Source organism: Rhinolophus sinicus, chromosome 15 (assembly GCF_057876585.1).
Source record: "Rhinolophus sinicus isolate RSI-liver-muscle chromosome 15, RSI-T2T, whole genome shotgun sequence".
Lineage (NCBI taxonomy): Eukaryota > Metazoa > Chordata > Mammalia > Chiroptera > Rhinolophidae > Rhinolophus > Rhinolophus sinicus.
The window spans coordinates 48,325,671-48,342,583 of NC_142515.1; the positions used below are offsets into that span (position 1 = coordinate 48,325,671).

The 16,913-nt window shown below is 46.0% G+C and overlaps 1 long non-coding RNA gene and 1 pseudogene across 2 annotated transcripts; one reads left to right on the top strand and one right to left on the bottom strand.

The window, feature by feature from the left end:
- Positions 1-465: 465 nt before the first annotated feature.
- LOC109434966 (uncharacterized) lies at positions 466-14,044 on the bottom strand. 2 transcript variants are annotated; one of them, XR_016018922.1, is made up of 6 exons: positions 11,721-14,044; positions 9,527-9,787; positions 6,281-7,661; positions 3,211-3,588; positions 2,897-2,944; positions 466-2,186 (listed from the first exon to the last, which is right to left on the bottom strand). It is a non-coding gene; the product is annotated as an uncharacterized LOC109434966 (long non-coding RNA). The 2 variants fall into 2 exon arrangements; XR_012498517.2 differs by lacking the exon at positions 3,211-3,588.
- LOC109434948 (ectonucleoside triphosphate diphosphohydrolase 1-like) lies at positions 12,438-14,276 on the top strand (annotated as a pseudogene).
- The last annotated feature ends 2,637 nt before the right edge of the window (positions 14,277-16,913 follow it).

Here is a 16,913-nt window from a genome sequence, read left to right on the forward strand (position 1 = left end):
TCTTAAAAAACAAAACAAACAAACCAAAAAACCCAGCATTACATTTCTGGCTGATTTGCACAAATGGGTGTCTTCTGTCCCCTGCTAGGCCATACACAGCCCTGAGACAGCCAGTACAGTGCTCAGTAAATACAACTGTCTGATGTATCGCACATTCATGTCTTACCTTACTCAGCCCCCTCTCTCAGGAATTTCATCTTGGACCCTCCGATTGCACATGGCCAGACCCCTCGCCGGTTCAAATGCCACCTCTTCTATTCCTACTGGTGTGTTTGCTTCTCCAGAGCACGTACTGCATCATGCCCATTTCTTTGTCATCCCCGCATAAATCTTTTCTCCCAAGACTCTGCTGAGACCAGAACTTGGCACATAGTAAGTGCTTATATCAGTCAGCACATTTTTTTCCCTGCATAATAAAACACTCCACAACTTACAAGTGACGTAAAACAATAACTCTTTATTTAGTTCATGATTTTATGGGTCAGTATTTTAGGTTGGGTTCAGCTGGGCAGTTCTTCTGGTCTCAGCTGGACTCCCTCATGCATCTGAAGTCAATGGCTAGGCAGCCAGAGGCCTCTGCTTCTGGGGGGTTACTGAGCCATGTGTCTCTCATCCACCAGCATGCCAGTGCAGGCTGGCTCACACGGAGCTGTGGGGTTCTAAGAGGAAGAGTTAAATCAGGAAAGGTCTCCCAAGGTCTAGGCTGTAAGCTGGCACTACATCACTTCCATAGTTTATTGACTAATCCAAGTCACAAATCTAACCCAGGTCCAAAGGTGAGGACATAGACTCCATCTTTTGATGGCAGGAAGAGCAAAGTCACATTGCAAGGATGGGTAGAGAATCACTGCTGGTTTGGCAATCTACTGCAGTGCTCAATAAATATTCCCACAATATGTAGCACATAGTAGGTGCTCAGTAAACGTTTACAGATTTCATTGAACACAATCAATTGGCAAAATGTTAGCTCTCATTCACAAAAGATCTAGTGCCACCTTCAGTTTCAGAATAGCTCAGAAAGACAGGGCTGTGCAAAGGGAAGCTACACTAAGGCTTCTCGGTGAAGAAGCTCAGCTGGCCCCAAACAGACTCCCCCGAAGAGATCCAGAGCATCTTCGGAGGCCTGGGTCCCCTTAGGATACTGGTCCAAGCCTGGTCACCTGAGCGGGAAGCTATATACCCTTCACCTATGAACAGAGAGGCTTAGGTGTTTGTCAGGGCTTGAACACAGCCCCTGTTGATGCCTGAAAGCCTTGCAAACTGCCTGCCAGACAGGAAACCTCCTGTGCAGTGACAAAATTGTTTCCTGCAGGGTTTACCCCTTACTGAGAAGGAGAAATTCGCAGGGCACTTGTGGGAGGGACACTCTCCTGTGGACAGAGCCAGCAGCTCAACTTTGATGACTGAGAGCTCTGATGGGGACCACTTCCCATCTAAGAATTACTTGAATCAATATCAAGGCCTGTTGTGGGTTGAATTGTGTCCCCTAAAATAGGTATGTTGAAGTCCTAACCCCCAGTACCTCAAACTGTTACCTTATTTTGCCATATGGTCTTTACAGAGGTAATCAAATTCAAATGACATCAGTAGGGTGGACATGATTCCAATATGACTGGTGTCCTTATAAAGAGGGAAAATGTGGACATAGACAAACATGCACAAAGGAAAGACATTGTAAAGGGACAAAAGGAGAAGAGGGCCATCTACAAGCCCAGCACTGAGGTCTAGAACAGATCCCTTCCCTCACAGGCCTCAGAAGGAAACAACCCTGCTGACACCTTGACTTTGAACTTAGTCTCCAGAACTGTGAGACAGTACATTTCTGTTGCTAAGCCACCTAATTTGTGGTACTTTGTTATAGCAGCCCTAGAAACCAAGTACAATGTCTTCAATCTCTCCTTTTCCACTTTATTCTTCTCGTATTTGTTCTTATTATACAGCTCTTGAGTGAAAAGTACATTTAGGTAGAAACAAAACATGAAGGCCCATTGACATCTGGGACTGCCTTCATCATCCTGAGTCCTCCGCCTCGGGCCACACCTTTACCTGAAACTGAGTTACCAATAGCCAGGACTTCAAGGTCACTGCAAGTCACTGTCATCCTAAGCAGAAGAGCAGTTCACCTGGCCCTCTTCCAGAAGATTCAGCTTGTTGAGAGGTACCCACCATGAGCCTCTCTCCAGGTACTGCGGGGTTTGCAAAGATGAACAAAAAACAATCAGTACCCTCAAGACACTTGCACTTTGCTATGGAAAATAGGTTCATACAAAAAGTGACTTGAATAAAGTGTTTCACATGTTTCAGCCATCACTGTACTGCCTTCCTGATATTTGCTATATCTGAACCACACCCAGTGGTGAGCTTGCGTCACTTACACAGGCTCAGAGAGTTCATGTACAGGTCTTTTCCCAGCTCTACAGTCAGTGGCATCACCTTGCTTATTAGAAATAGGCCTGGTGGGAGAATTTACAACATGAATTCAGCACACACTACAAATCATAACTTTTTTTTTCTTGGAGTTACAGTTTACCAGCACACTATACTATTATTAACCTATTTTCTTTCCCTTTAAATTGACTCACTTTTTATCTTAAAAATGTTTATTTTAAAAGGAAACTTTATATCATTACTACAAATGGAAACTAGTATCAGGTGCCATAGATAGAAAGTAACCTTAAAAATAAATACAGTAAATCAATTATATCACAATAAAACTAGAAAAGAATTTAAAATATAATGGCAATGAAACAATGATATTACATTCTAGCAAATTACTGCTCCTAGGCTACTCTCTTTGTTACAAAAGGAGTCTAGCAAGTGTTAGTAAAATAGAAAAGACACACCAACGCCTTGGGTCATTCAAGTGAAAGAAATTTGAAAAGAGAATAACTCTCACCTCAGTGCTCCTGGAACACCAAGAATCCTGCTCCCACCTTGGGAAAGACTGTCAAATTGCAACACAGAGAAATATGAGTTGGGCAATACCAAGTAAAGAGTTTCAAAGACAGATTACTCTCAATTTGCCCAACAACAACAAAATATGGTACTTGAATAAGTCTTAAAGGATGGGTGCAATTTCAATTGGCACAGAAGACCAAAGGGGGGTGAGAATGGAAAGGAGCAGAGAAGGGAAGACCATTCCCAGAGGAGGTTGAGCACAGGCTTAGAAGACAGAAAGCATACAGCATTCCTGGGAACACAAGAGCTCACCTTCGGCGGAGGCTTGCGGGATAAGGAGGCAGTGGGCATGAGATGAAGAGCTTTCGCTGCCAGGATGACCAGGTGGTACTTGACTTACTGGATGTTTCAGTTAGTTTTGGTTTTGCAGCAACCACCCTGAAACTGGGTGGCTCATGACAACCAATGTGTATTATTTCTCATAATTCTATAGGTCAGCTGGGCAGTTCCGGTCTGAGCTGGCTTGGCTGACCTCTGCCATCAGATTGGCACCTGGCTGGGGCTGGATGGTCTAAGATGGTCTCACTCCCGTGTCTGGCAATGGGCAAGCTGTTGGTCCAGGGGCCTCAGAGGGAACAGACTGGGGCCTCTGCTCCAGGTGGTCTCTCATCACCCAGGGGGCAGCCTAGTCTAAAAAGCAAGCATCAAAGCAAAAGCACACTTCAAGTCTCTGCTAGTGGCACAAATTTTCTCTTACCCCATTAGCCAAAATATGAGCATGGTCAAGCGCAAAGTCAATAAGAAAGGGCCACCAAGGGCATGGACACAGGAAGGAAGAAACATACTGAGACCATAACAGCAACAATCTCCCAGAGGTAATGAAGAGTTTTGAAAACCTTTGAGCAAGAGAGTAATGTGATCACAGAAGCAGTCTGGGAGAAAGGAACGGAGCTTAGGATGATTTGGAGGAACAATAATGACGGTGATGATGACAATGACGATGATGATGATAATAATAATAATAATTTATACCTAAAATGTAACTATGACTTTTTCTATCAGGCACTTCACATTACCTATTTAATCTTCACACACACACACACACACACACACACACACACACACACACACACACATTAGTAGTCCCATTTTAAAGATGAAACTAAGGTATAGACAAGGTAAAGAGCTTGTCATAGTTCACACAGCTACTGTGTGGTAGAACTAGAATTTAATCTCCAGCAGCCTAACTCCATAGCATACACATATACCCACTAAGCTCTGGAGGGACCCACAGGAGAGCCCTTTTGTAGTCTTGGTGAGGAAGACAAGGGCCTGGCTGAAGGTACAGAAGGAACAGAAAAAGGACAGATTCAAGAGATACCTCTAAGCTAGACTCTGCAGGACTTGGCAATTGCTGTGGGGAGAGGGATGAGCCCGTGTGAGAGATGGGGGCATGGGGGGCTGGGTTGTGCCCTGTATAGGACGAAGCTGGCCGGAGGACAGGCTGGTGCAGGGGTGAATAAAGAGGAGGAGGGTTAGGACGTGTTGGGAAGGATGTTAGGGGACAGCCATTTGGAGCTGCCCAACCAAGTCTGGGAATTAGAGGTCTGAAGGTCCAGAGAGAAGCAAGGGCTGGAGCTCAAGGCTGCAGTCTCATAGGTCAGAGCCCTGTTTGCAAACATGTGAGAAGAAGAGAAAGAAAGTCTGAGGAGGGAGACTGGAGAGACATCTGAAGGTGGGAGCTGGGGGTGGGAAAGGAGAAATCAGTCAGGCAGAGAGGGCAGGCCTGGCTCCACAAGGCAGGGCCTAGAGAGCCTCAGTGGTGGCCTCGGGCAGCAGGGCCAGAGCTGCAGGGAGGCAAGGACTGAGAAAGGCTGTGGGGTCTGGTGATTTGAAAGTTGTTCATGAACACAGCGAGGGCAAAGGTCAGAGGGCAACGACAGAACAACGAAAACAACACAGAGCCCTTAGTGTGCACCAGGCGCTCTTCGAAGCATTTTACATGCGTTTACTCACTTAATCCCCACAACAGCCCTGGTCATCCTAACCACCCCCACCCCACCCCCACCCTGCTCTAACCACAGGGGAAATAAGACACAATTTGTGGCCACTGTGATTCTTCCCCCCACACTTTTTCATGGGCTCCTTCTCTCTCTTCCAAGCCTCTCTGGGCGTGGAAATCCCTTTTGGGTTCTCCAGCGAAGCCTGCGCTTTCCGCCTAAGGACTCCCCAATCAAACCAACGCAGGGCTCATCACAAAGGTGTATGTCAGCCTGAGGGAACCTCTCATTTGTTCCTACTGTCTGAATAGTCGGAACACCCTGCCTTAGAAATACATGCATCCTATTACATTTCTAGATCCTCAATAGACACTAAAAGCCCTTTAAAGGCAATGGCCAGGTCTCATTCATCCCTGAATCTCCCCTTTGATGCCCAACACAAGACTTGTACCTAGAACTAGATCAGCATTATTCAATTCACAGGTCATTACCTGTTAGCAGGTTGAGAAGTCAACTTAGTGACTGTATTAGTTGTCTCTTGCTGCATGCGGCCTAACAAATGACCCACAACTTAGTGACTAAAAACAACACTTCTTATACCATGGTTTCTAGGGCAGGAGTCTGGGAGTGGCTTAGCTGGGTCTTCTGCCTGAGTCTCTCACAGTCCCTCAAGGCTTGGCTGGGAAGGATCCTCTTCCTAGTTTACTCATATGGTCGCTAGCAGGATTGTTCTTGTGGGCTATTGGACTGAGACCTCATGAGCTGTCGCCAAGGGGCTCCCCATGGTTCTTTGCCATGTGGGTCTTTCCATAGATCTTCCCTCAACAAGGCAGCTTGCTTTATCTGAGCAAGCAAGCAAGAGGCAGGAAGGGATGAAGAGACACAGAAGAGGCAGTGGCCAGAAACGCAAAGGAAGAGAAAGCGTCGAGAAAAAATAGTCAGATGAGGACGAAAAGGTGTCCACTTTGATGGGACATCAAAGCAGCTTCTCTGCGATGGAGGCCAAGCTGAAGTGACTGAAGAGTGAAAGACTGGGGTGAGAAAGTGATAGGCAGGTACAGATAACGCCTTCAGGTAGTGTGGCTGCAAGGAAAGGAGGAAACATGGCCAGAGTTAGGAAGGGCCTTGGGACCTAGGGAGGGATGTTTCAAGCTGCAGAGACTTGGACATGTTTAAACTCTAATGCCAAAACATCAGGGGAGACACAAAGAGTCCAGTTGGAGACACAGGACAACACAGGATTAAACTCTGAAACCCCCCAACCTTGTTTTTGTAGCATAAAATGGAGCCTTCTGGATAAGCCCATGTCTAAATCTACTCGGGCAGCCATAGCAAAATACCGTAGGCTGAGGGGCTTAAACAACAGAAACTTATTTGCTCACCGTTCTGGAGTCTAGGAAGTTAAAGATGAAGATGCTGGCAATTTGCTCTCTGGCGAGGTCGCTCCTCCTGCTTGCAGACGGCCACCTTTTCACTGTGTCCCCACGTGGTGCAGAGAGAGCTCTGGTATCTCCTCCTCTTCTTACGAAGGCACCAGCTCTATCGGATCAGGGCCTCACCCTTATGACCTCGTTTAACCTTCATTACCTCCGTGTAGGACGCGTCTCCACGTAAGTCACATTGGGGGTTAGGCCTTTAACACTTGAGTTTGGGGGGTGAGATACAATTCAGTACCAAGCACCCACATACTCACCTTTCTATCGCTTACTGGGGTAAGCTATTTGGCATTTTGTGGGCCTTACTGAAACTGCTAAGCTGGAGCTCTCCCCAACTTCCCACACCCCTCTCTTGCTCCCCACATTTTCCCTCCTCTGACTAGGAAGGTAGAAGCTCACAGGGAGGACATTGTTAAGAGAGTTGCTTGGTGATCAAAATATAAGCCATTCTTCTGGAAGGAGCAAGGAGTCGAGCTTGCAAGAGAAACACATTCATGCCAAGCCCTGGGATGGCCCAGCGTGACTATCGTACGGACATATAGGATTCCCATCAAGGATGCCCCCAGAATACCCTTTTAGCTTCAGTTCTCCAGGTATGTCCCAATAAACGTGAGTCTTTAGGACTACCATACCCATTCTTCCCCAAGTCATGTTAGCCTCTCACCAACGACCAATCCAGCCCCCGTTAATCTCTGTACCCTTGACCCTGAATGTCCTACCAGTCATTTGTTTATTCAGCACTTACTGAGCCCCTACCCGGGCCAGGCACGGTGCTGGTCCCCGGGGAGAAGCAGAGAACATGACAGGCTGCTTGCATGGCACTTAGCAGTCTAACGAAGGGGCAGACAGTCATTAAATAATCACACAGAAATTCTAACTGTACAGATCACGTCGACGTGAGGCACACGATGGCGGGAGAGCTTCTAACAAGAAGCTCCGGCCTTGGCAGAGCAGGTCGGGAAGGCTGCCCTGAGAACATTCGTCTGAGTGGGACGGGACTGACAAGGGATGAGGAGGAGTCAGCTAGGCGGAGATGGGAAAATATAGTCGGTTTCTATGCTGCTCGTAGAAAACAGTGACAAATTTACACAACTTGGAAAAAAAACAACTTAGTGACTTAAAACAATACATTTGCTATCTCACAATCTCTGTGGGTCAGGAGTCCAGACACGGCTTAGCTGGTGCCCTGCATGGCTGCAGTCAAGGTATGAGCCAGGGCTGCACCGTCACTTGGAGGCCTGACTGGGGCGCTGGGGAAGGATCCATTTCCAGGCTCTCAGGTTCTTGGCAGAATTCATTTCCTTGTGACTTGCAGAACTCATGAAAGCTTGCTTTTCAAAACCAGGAAGAGGGAGGGAGGGAGGAAGGGAGGGAGGGAGGGAGGGAGGGAGGGAGGGAGGGAGGGAGGGAGAGAGGGAGGGAGGGACTCCAGTGAGTCTGTTGGCAAGATGGGGTTTTATATAACGTAATCACAGGAGTGACATCCCATCACCTTTGCCATATTCTATTGTACAGAAGCAACTCCCAGGTCCCACCCACACTCAAAGGTGTGAATACAAGGAGGTGAGGATCATGGGCTCACCTAAATGTCTGGTCACCACAGAGAACAACCAGGCAAAGGGCCCAGCATGTGCAAACGCCCTGTGACAGCAGGGGACATGGTCCATTTGATGAAAAGGAGCACAGCAGGTGAGAGGAAGAAAGGTGGAAGATGAATCCAGACCAGGGAGGGTCTTATTCAAGATTCCAAGAGTAATGGGAAGCCATGGAAGACAGAGCGGTGATACAATCCAATACACACCACCAGCCATTGCTACCCCAGGGATTCTGAGCATACTTTAGTGTGGATGGATGGATAACCCCATCCTTATCCAGCCAAAGAACTATACGTAAGGAGTTGTCACCAAGGCAGGTGAATCCCACGGCTAGGGGGAAGTTTCATGAGGTCTCCCCTTGTTCCCCCCTTAATCTAGAGCCAGGGCCATACCAGGAGCTGAGTTGATATTTCTGAATGAATTAGTTGATGGGGAGATGGAAGCCATGTAAGTTATCCAGAGCCTGCATGGAGAATCAGATCTCCAGGAATTGAGTTAGAATCTTCCACCCTGAACCCAACAGGGCCCATCCAGTCATCATAAAAGTATTCCTGTTGAAAACCCTCAGCTCCACCCAGGAGAGGGCAGGGCATAAGCTCCCCAGGGCAGAATGCCTCCTGCCTCAACTTGGTGAGCACCCACTCTTGGCTCCCAGGTGCTGTATACCATGTGCTTTGCCTCTGGGCTGTGGCTGGCACAGTATACCATTCACTGTTTGGATGACAGTGCATTTTCATTTCAAAAGTGCTCTTCTGGCTAGAGTTCACGCTATCAAAACTAGCACATACCACCTGATACAGTGTGGCATTAAGTGTACTGCCCATTTTCACCTGGCAGGCCAAGGGTAATAGAGGGAGGGTTGTACCCACAAAGAATCGTCAACTAAATATTGGGACGGAGAGAGAGAAAGACAGGAACTAAGGAACTAAGTAAACAAGCAGATAATAAAATGGCTGCAGTGGAGGACTTTATTATGCCTAAGGAACTTTGAAGAAACCGTACCTCATTTTCTGAAATCTACAACTACAGACACTTGTTGGCATCAGCTGACAAAACTTCCAAAGGAGGAAATACTGAGACTGAAGCACAATCCCCTCTGGCATATATGCTGTTTTCCTGCCTGTCCCTCTTCTCCCAGCCGCGTGGCCCCTGGCACCTTCTTGGATCGGATTGGTGCCTAACCACCATTCCCGTCAGCCAGACCTTGGCCAGGCCTGACATTTAGTGCTCAGAAGAGCACTCTGTGAATGAGAGGTTCCTCCTCTTATTTTTCAGACGACAGGACAGGTTCAGAGCTCATGGTCATACAGTAGGCAGGTGGGAGCGCCTGCATTTGAACCGAGACACGTCTGATGCAAAAGTCTGTGCACAGTGGGTTGTTCCCAACCACAGTGAGAAGCTAGAGAAATTCTAGAGATACAGCAGGTGCCCTTGGGGAAGCTAGTTTCTCTGAGGCTGCTTCCTCCTCTGTAAATGGCATAATAATACCGACCCTTTCATGGCAGTTGGAAGTATTAGAGACAAGATCTCTCGAAGGCCCAGTGCAGCATCTGACTCAGCTGAGAAGCCCATTAGCGTTCTCTATAATTATCACTACCTTTTGAACATATTCTGCTTCTCATGTTTCAGGAGCTCAGGAAACGGATGTTGCTCATCCCCCAATGTGTTCAGCAGATGTGGCGATAAAGAGTGGGCACCCATCGGGCACCGTGCCTTCTTCTCATGCAGGAGGCCGGCAGGTGCAGGGGAAAGTGGAGAGGATGGCCGGCCAGAAGCTTGCGCACTGGACCCAGTTCCATGGGTCCTGGCTGTACGACCTCAGAGAACTCGTAACCTCTTTGAGCCTCAGTTTCTTTATCTGTAAAATATAGATAAGAATAATAAGCAGCTTGCCTCCATCACAGGGCAGTGGCTCGGCGTAAGTGAGATAATGGTCTGAAGGTGCTTTGTAAGGTGGAAAAGTGCTATCCAAGGAAAGGCGCGATTATCCTTATGATGACACAGGTCTAGTGTGGGTGGCCCCATTATAGAGGGTGGGGAACAGTCTCCCTCTGCCCCTGAGGAAGACGGAACCAGAGGGAAGAAAGTGCCTGGTGAGTACAGGGGAGTTAGAAGAAATGAGCTTTGGGAAGCCTAGGTGGGTAAATAGGGGAATAACAGACCGTAGGAAGGGCGCACCTGGGTTGAGGACAGCTAAGCCACTTCCACTTTCTAAAACTCAGGTTACACTAATAAATGTTACAAGTTCCAAGAAAGGGCTGCCCAAACGTCGTATATTTTACATGTTCAGTCGTTGCAATCCATCAGGTATGGATCTAGACGTACTGTATCTATGGGGTCACGCCTGCATCAGCAGCTTCCCAATCCCCAACGATCTAGATTACCTCATTCAGAGATCAGATTCTGCTCCCAATTCCAATGTGTGGGTGTTTTCCTCACCACCAAGCAAGTCTTCAACACCAGCTGGGTGTCCTACTATTCAACTCAGTTCTGACAGTAACTACCTGGAGACAGTGTCACGTCCTACAGGTGAAGGGCTCAGTCCAACAAGACTAACCCCCCACCACCACTTCAGACACCCATCACAAGCCCAAGTTGTCACCTGTGCTTCTGATTGACTCGCTATAGATTGGAGGTTCCAACGACCCCCTCTTTGGGTTTAATTTGCTAGAGCAATTCACAGAACTCAGAAAATGTTCTATTTACTAGATTAATAGTTTATTATAAAAGGATGTAACTTCGGAAACGCCAGATGGAAGAGATGCATAGGAGAAGATATGGGGAAAGGGTACGGAGCTTTCATGTTCTCTCTGGGTGTGCCACTCTCCCCAAATCTCCACGTTTACCAACCTGGAAGCGCTCCAAGCCCCGCACCCCCCACCCCAGTCCTTTTGAGTTTTTATTGAGGCTTCATTATAAAGGCATGATCGATTAAGTCATTGGCCATTGGTGAATAAACTCAATCTCTAGCCCCTTTCTCCTCCCCAAAGGTCAGGTGGGACTAAAAGTTCCAACCCTCCAATAACATGGCTAGTTTGGCTCTCCGAGTAGTATTGAAGTAGTAGCTGTTTTAATTGGTGTGATCAAAAGATACAGTGAATGTTTAAATAAAAAGAAATTTATTATAGTAAATGACACATTGCCATTAATCCCCCTCAAAATACTCCCCCTCACTTCAAACACACTTATCCCATCGTTCTTGCCACTTTCTGAAGCAGTTCTGGAAGTCCTCTTTCGTGTCTATTTCATCCTCCATCATGACAATGCTCTGTGTCACACATCGCTACTGGTACGGTAATTTCTGTCAAATAAAAACATTACAGTGTGTCCTCATCCACTTTACTCACTGGATCTGGCACGGTGCGGCTTCAGGCTCTTCCCCAAAGTCAAATGACCATGAAAGGAAAACGTTCTCAATTGATTCAGGACATCAAGGCAGCCACGAAAGTGCAACTAAAGACACTCACGAAAGAGGACTTCCAGAACTGCTTCAGAAAGTGGCAAGAACGATGGGATAAGTGTGTTCTAAGTGAGGGGGAATATTTTCAGGGGGATGGCAATGTGTCTTTTACGGTAGCAAATTTTTCTAATTTAAACATTCACCATATTTTTTATCACACCTTTGATCACGCCTCAATTTATTTCCTCATTTGCAAAATGGGAATGATGGTTGCTATGTTGACAGTACCCAGGATCATCTTTCCGATTCCAAAGTGTGGTTTGAGGATCTCTGGGGGTCCCTGAGACCCTGTCCAGGGACCTGTGAGGTTCTTTCTTGTTCAACTACATACCTGTGTGAATCTGGGTTTTCTTCATATATTTCAATCAAAACACCACAACAATTGAATGAAGAAACAGGTGTGAGGCTCCAGCTGTCTTCTAAGCAGAAATTTAAATGTTAGCAAAAATATAGATAGTTCAACATATGTTGCTTCAAGAATACCAAACGTTACAACCTTAAGAAGCCTTCTGGTAGCGTTAGGGAAATGAGAAGTTGGACTCCTCAGCCAATCTGTCATTTCCAGTCAATGAAAAAGACATAGGGAGGTTCCTTCCTAAACAGGCCGGCTAATTTACCCCCTCCCACAATCCTGAGGGTCTGTTACCTCTTTGTTCCTCGCGTACCTCTCTCACTGAGACCGACCACTGCAAGCAGAGGCTGGAAAAATAAAAATAAAAAGGAGCAGAGAGGAAGAAAACAAAAGCTACCAATTATGGAAGATGTAAAAGGATTCTGAACTGAAGAGATTTTGTTCCAGAAATATCCTGATTATCCTTGGCTTCTCTTCTATCACGGCTGTGATTGTTTTGACAGCTGTGGGGCTGACCCAGCACAAACCACTGCCAGAAAACACTGGATGCAGGCTCTTCTCATACGACTTTGTACATCTCTAAGTGGCCAACAGAAAAGGAGAATGACACAGGGGAGGTGAGTCAGATAGAACAGTGCAAGGTATAAGGTCCTGGAATCTCAAAATATGATTAAAAAAATACATGAAATAGGCATTTATCTGACTGCATGCATGGAAAGAGCCAGAGAAGTGATTCCAAAGCCCCAGCACCAAGAGACACCTGTTTACCGGGGAACCACGCAGGTATGTGGTTGCTCAGCATACTTAGAAAATGGGCCAGCCCGGTGGCTCAGGCGGTTGGCGCTCCATGCTCCTAACTCCGAAGGCTGCCGGTTCAATTCCCACATGGGCCAGTGGGCTCTCAACCACTGGGTTGCCGGTTCGATTCCTCGACTCCCGCAAGGGATGGTGGGCTGCAACTAACAACGGCAACTCAGGACCTGGAGCTGAGCTGCGCCCTCTACAACTAAGACTGAAAGGACACTTGAAAGGACAACAACTTGACTTGGAAAAAGTCCTGGAAGTACACACTGTTTCCCAATAAAGTCCTGTTCCCCTTCCCCAATAAAATCTTTAAAAAACAAAACAAACAAACTAAAAAAGAATAAACTGTATAAAAAAAAAGAAAATGAATGGTTGGCAGACAAGGTCCTGGTTGTGGTGACACGGAGCCTCAGCAACTGCCCCTTTAACTTCCAGGGTGCCAGAATTATCACTGGTAAAGAGGAAGGTGCTGATGGCTGGATTACTATCAACTATCTGCTGGGAAAATTCACTAAGAAATTGAGGTGGCTCAACCTGATGCCAAATGAAAGTGAGCGTCAGGAAACTTACGGAGCTTTCGACCTTGAGGGAGACTCTCTGCGAACCACTTTTGTGCCCCCAAATCAGACTATTGAGTCTACATGGAATGCTCCGTACTTTTGTCTGCATGGCAAGGACTACAGTGTATACACGCAGCTTCTTGTGTTATGGGAAGGATCAAGCACTATTGCAGAAACCAGCCAAGGACATTCTGGGTACAAACAGAACCCTCAGGCACCCGCGTTTTAACCATGGATACAACAGGGTAATGCATGTAAGTGGCCTTCAAGACAGCCCTTGCACCAGGACATTTGAGACAATTCTTCCATTCTATCAGCTGCAAATCCAGGGTATTGAGAGCTTTCAATGATGGCAGCAAAGCGTCTTTAAATTCTTCAACACCGGGCCGGCCCAGTGGCTCAGGCGGTTAGAGCTCCGTGCTCCTAACTCCGAAAGCTGCTGGTTCGATTCCCACATGGGCCAGTGGGCTCTCAACCCCAAGGTTGCCAGTTCAATTCCTCAACTCCTGCAAGGGATGGGGGGCTGCGCCACCTGCAACTAGCAACGGCAACTGGACCTGGAGCTGAGCTGCGCCCTCCACAACTAAGACTGAAAGGACAACAACTTGACTTGGGGAAAAAAAAAATCTTCAACATCAGTTACTGCCCTTATTTCCACTGTTCTGCAATAGGATTTTCTTGCCACCACTCCAAGGGCATTTGGGGGCATTTTCAGCTTATAACTATGTGATGAAGTTTTAAAAACTTACATCAGAGGAACCCCCCTCTGAGGAAAAGGTGATTGACATGGTAGAAAAGCCTGTTCTTGGCCTGGGGAAGACCTAGAGATACATTTTGGTAAAGTGAAGAAGAACCTGAGTGAAAACTACTTTTCCGGAACCTACATTATCTCTACCCTTTAGAGGGGCTATCACTTCACACTTCCTGGAATATACCTGGAAGAATATTCATTTCGTGGGCAAGACTCAGAGCGGAGACATGGGATGGACTTTGGGCTACACGCAGAACCTGAGCAACGTGATCCCAGCTGAGCAGCCATTGTCCACGCCTCTCTTCCATTCCACCTATATCTTTTTCATGGCCCTCTTCTCCCTGATCCCTTGTCACAGATGCCATCATAGGCTTGTTTATCTTTCACAAACCTTCATATTTCTGGAAAGACAGGGTATAGCAAGAGCAGCTGAAATCTGCTGGCTGGAGTAAGGAAAAAAACTTGCCCAGGGAGCCTTTTCCTCCACAGTGTCACCCTTCCTGGCTCACCAAGGCCAGTCTTGACCAGTATGAAGATTCCTTGGCTTTGCTGACGCCTTTCCTTGGGAGGTATTTACCACCTTCTGCCTCAAGGACTTCCCGGCAGGTGTTGTCTCTTTTGTGAATCTTTCCCAACTCCCCCTTTCTCTTTTGTACTCTGTGCTCAAGTAGGTCTTAAAAACCTGCCACCTTTCATGATCTTTGCTTTACACAAAAACAATGTTGGCTTTGTCCAGAAGAACAGAGTCCTGAGTCCTGTGCTAAGAAGTTGCGCTGGCTAAGAGAAGAATCTCAACTGTACTCTTACAGACCTTTTCTCTCCCGTTTCCCATTTATTAAGAAAGCCATAGAGTGCCTTTGGAAAGGGCAGACACACATCATTCTCAGCCTGCCCTCTGCATGGGAGAATTTTCTGTACTAGGCAAATATGTGCTAGGGCCAAAGAGTCTTGCAAGGGAGTTTATGTGCTTGTGTAGTTCATACAATACTTAATCCAATCCAAAACAGGGATGCGGATGAGTCACATATTCTTGGGTGATGCCAAACTGCTACAGAGCGGAACACCCAGACCACAGATTTTTTAAAAAGCTGATGTACATACAGGCATTCAGATATCAGATATCAGATATTCAGATATACACGGTAGGTATATACATGTCAGGAAAGAAAACAGTAATAACGCAGGGTTGGGAAAATGCATCCTCCACTGCATTTGGTGGGGTTTGGTTTTTATTGTAGTAAAATACATTTAACATAAAATTCACCATTTTAACATGTATAATTCAGTGGCATTTAGTACATTCACAATGTTGTGCAGCTATCACATCAAATGCTGGAATATTTTCATCACGAAGGAATTGGCTGGAGACAAGTCCATTCCTGGGTAGGCTCAAACCACAAACCTTTCCGTTCACAGCCAAATATGCTAACCTATTGCACCACAGTGATGCTACTGAGTTTTAAAGCCATGCCATCCATATCTTACTGCCCCAGGCTTTACTTTAGTGAGAGGGCTACAGTAGTGTAAAGTGGCATGCCTTTTCACTGTCACGGTATTTACACACCAAAATGTGCCGGGAATCAGATCTGAAAGTGTTGCCACCTGTCACACAGCTATGGGCTCTATTTACTTATTCCAGGGACTATTTTGCAGCTATGGATCTTGTCACAGAAATATGAAGAGACCCTGTACCTTCTTCCTCTAAGGATTGCTGTAAGAGTTACCTGTTGAGCAAGATGGAGTTGCAATGTGTTAGTCTGACCTTGCCCCAGGCTCTCCATCTCTGGATCTGGGGACTGACTGTTGGGCTGATGTGGGGCAGGGGAAGAGGGGAAGAAGGAAAAGCTCTCCCACAAACTAGAAGCCAAATATCCCTATATCTCTTGAATAAGTCATTTTTTACAACATCCAGGTGAATATAAGCTTAACAAAGCTGTGGACAGGAACATTTTCTTTTCTGATACTCACAGTTGAACTTGTTGGACCTTGATTAGGAGAGAGAAGTCAAATAAGAACAGGTTTAAACTCTTTCTAGTGGTAATTGGTTATATTGTTAGACCTAGTATTTACGGAGCATTTGTTGTGTACTATGCTTTGTGCCCAAGTGCATTACATGCATTTTCTTATTTAATCCTCACAACAACCTGAAGGTAGATACTACCATTCCACTTCATAGAAACAGAAACTGCGGCTCAGAGAGGATAAGTCACTTGCTCAAATGGCTGAGCTAAAGCTTGGCATGTACTTAACCATTATTTTCTCTCCCAAATATACTACTAGACTGTCTCCTTACAACTTCTAAGCACACACTTAACTCTGCATGAATACAGGGCTTATGGGCATGGTGTAAAGGGAAGTAAACAGATGACCTGTTTCCTGATGGACTTGTGATTAAATATTGCTTTAAATCCACAAAGGCTGTCATGGCAACACCAATACTCTGTTCCTGTATTTTTGCATGGTAACATACCTGGTGTACAATGTTAATCAATGATTCCCAAACTCCTGACTCCTTATTTATACTGCTTGCTCACCGCACAGCAGTTCAGCTTCGAATAAATAGTAGTTGATAATGATGAAAACAAAAGGTCATATGAATAGAAAAAAAAGTTTGCAAAAATGTAAAACGACGCCACTATCCTCACTAATTCTTTTTTGGAAAATATAAATTTAAAAATAAAAGCATGTTAACATGTAATACAGTAATTATCAATAGATACAATCCACACAAACAAAAGCTCTTTGTGATGCTCAACAATTTTTAAGAATGTACACATTGAGACCAAAAGTTTGAGAACCCGTGGAGAAAAAAATAGGGTTCCAGATCTAAATTTTTCAGGTGCCTCATGGGCGTAACCTTCCACTGTGCTCCAGTTTTTTTGTTTTTTTATCTCTAACTCAATCCTCATCTTTGTGACGCGAGTAGCTATTAATCTCTTCCTTTTCTTGATGTTTACATATTGCATTATGTGTGTATCTAGGGACTGTCTCTAGAAAGATACACAATAAACTGGTACCTGTGGTTCCCCCTGGAAAGAGGAATTGGAAAACTGGGCC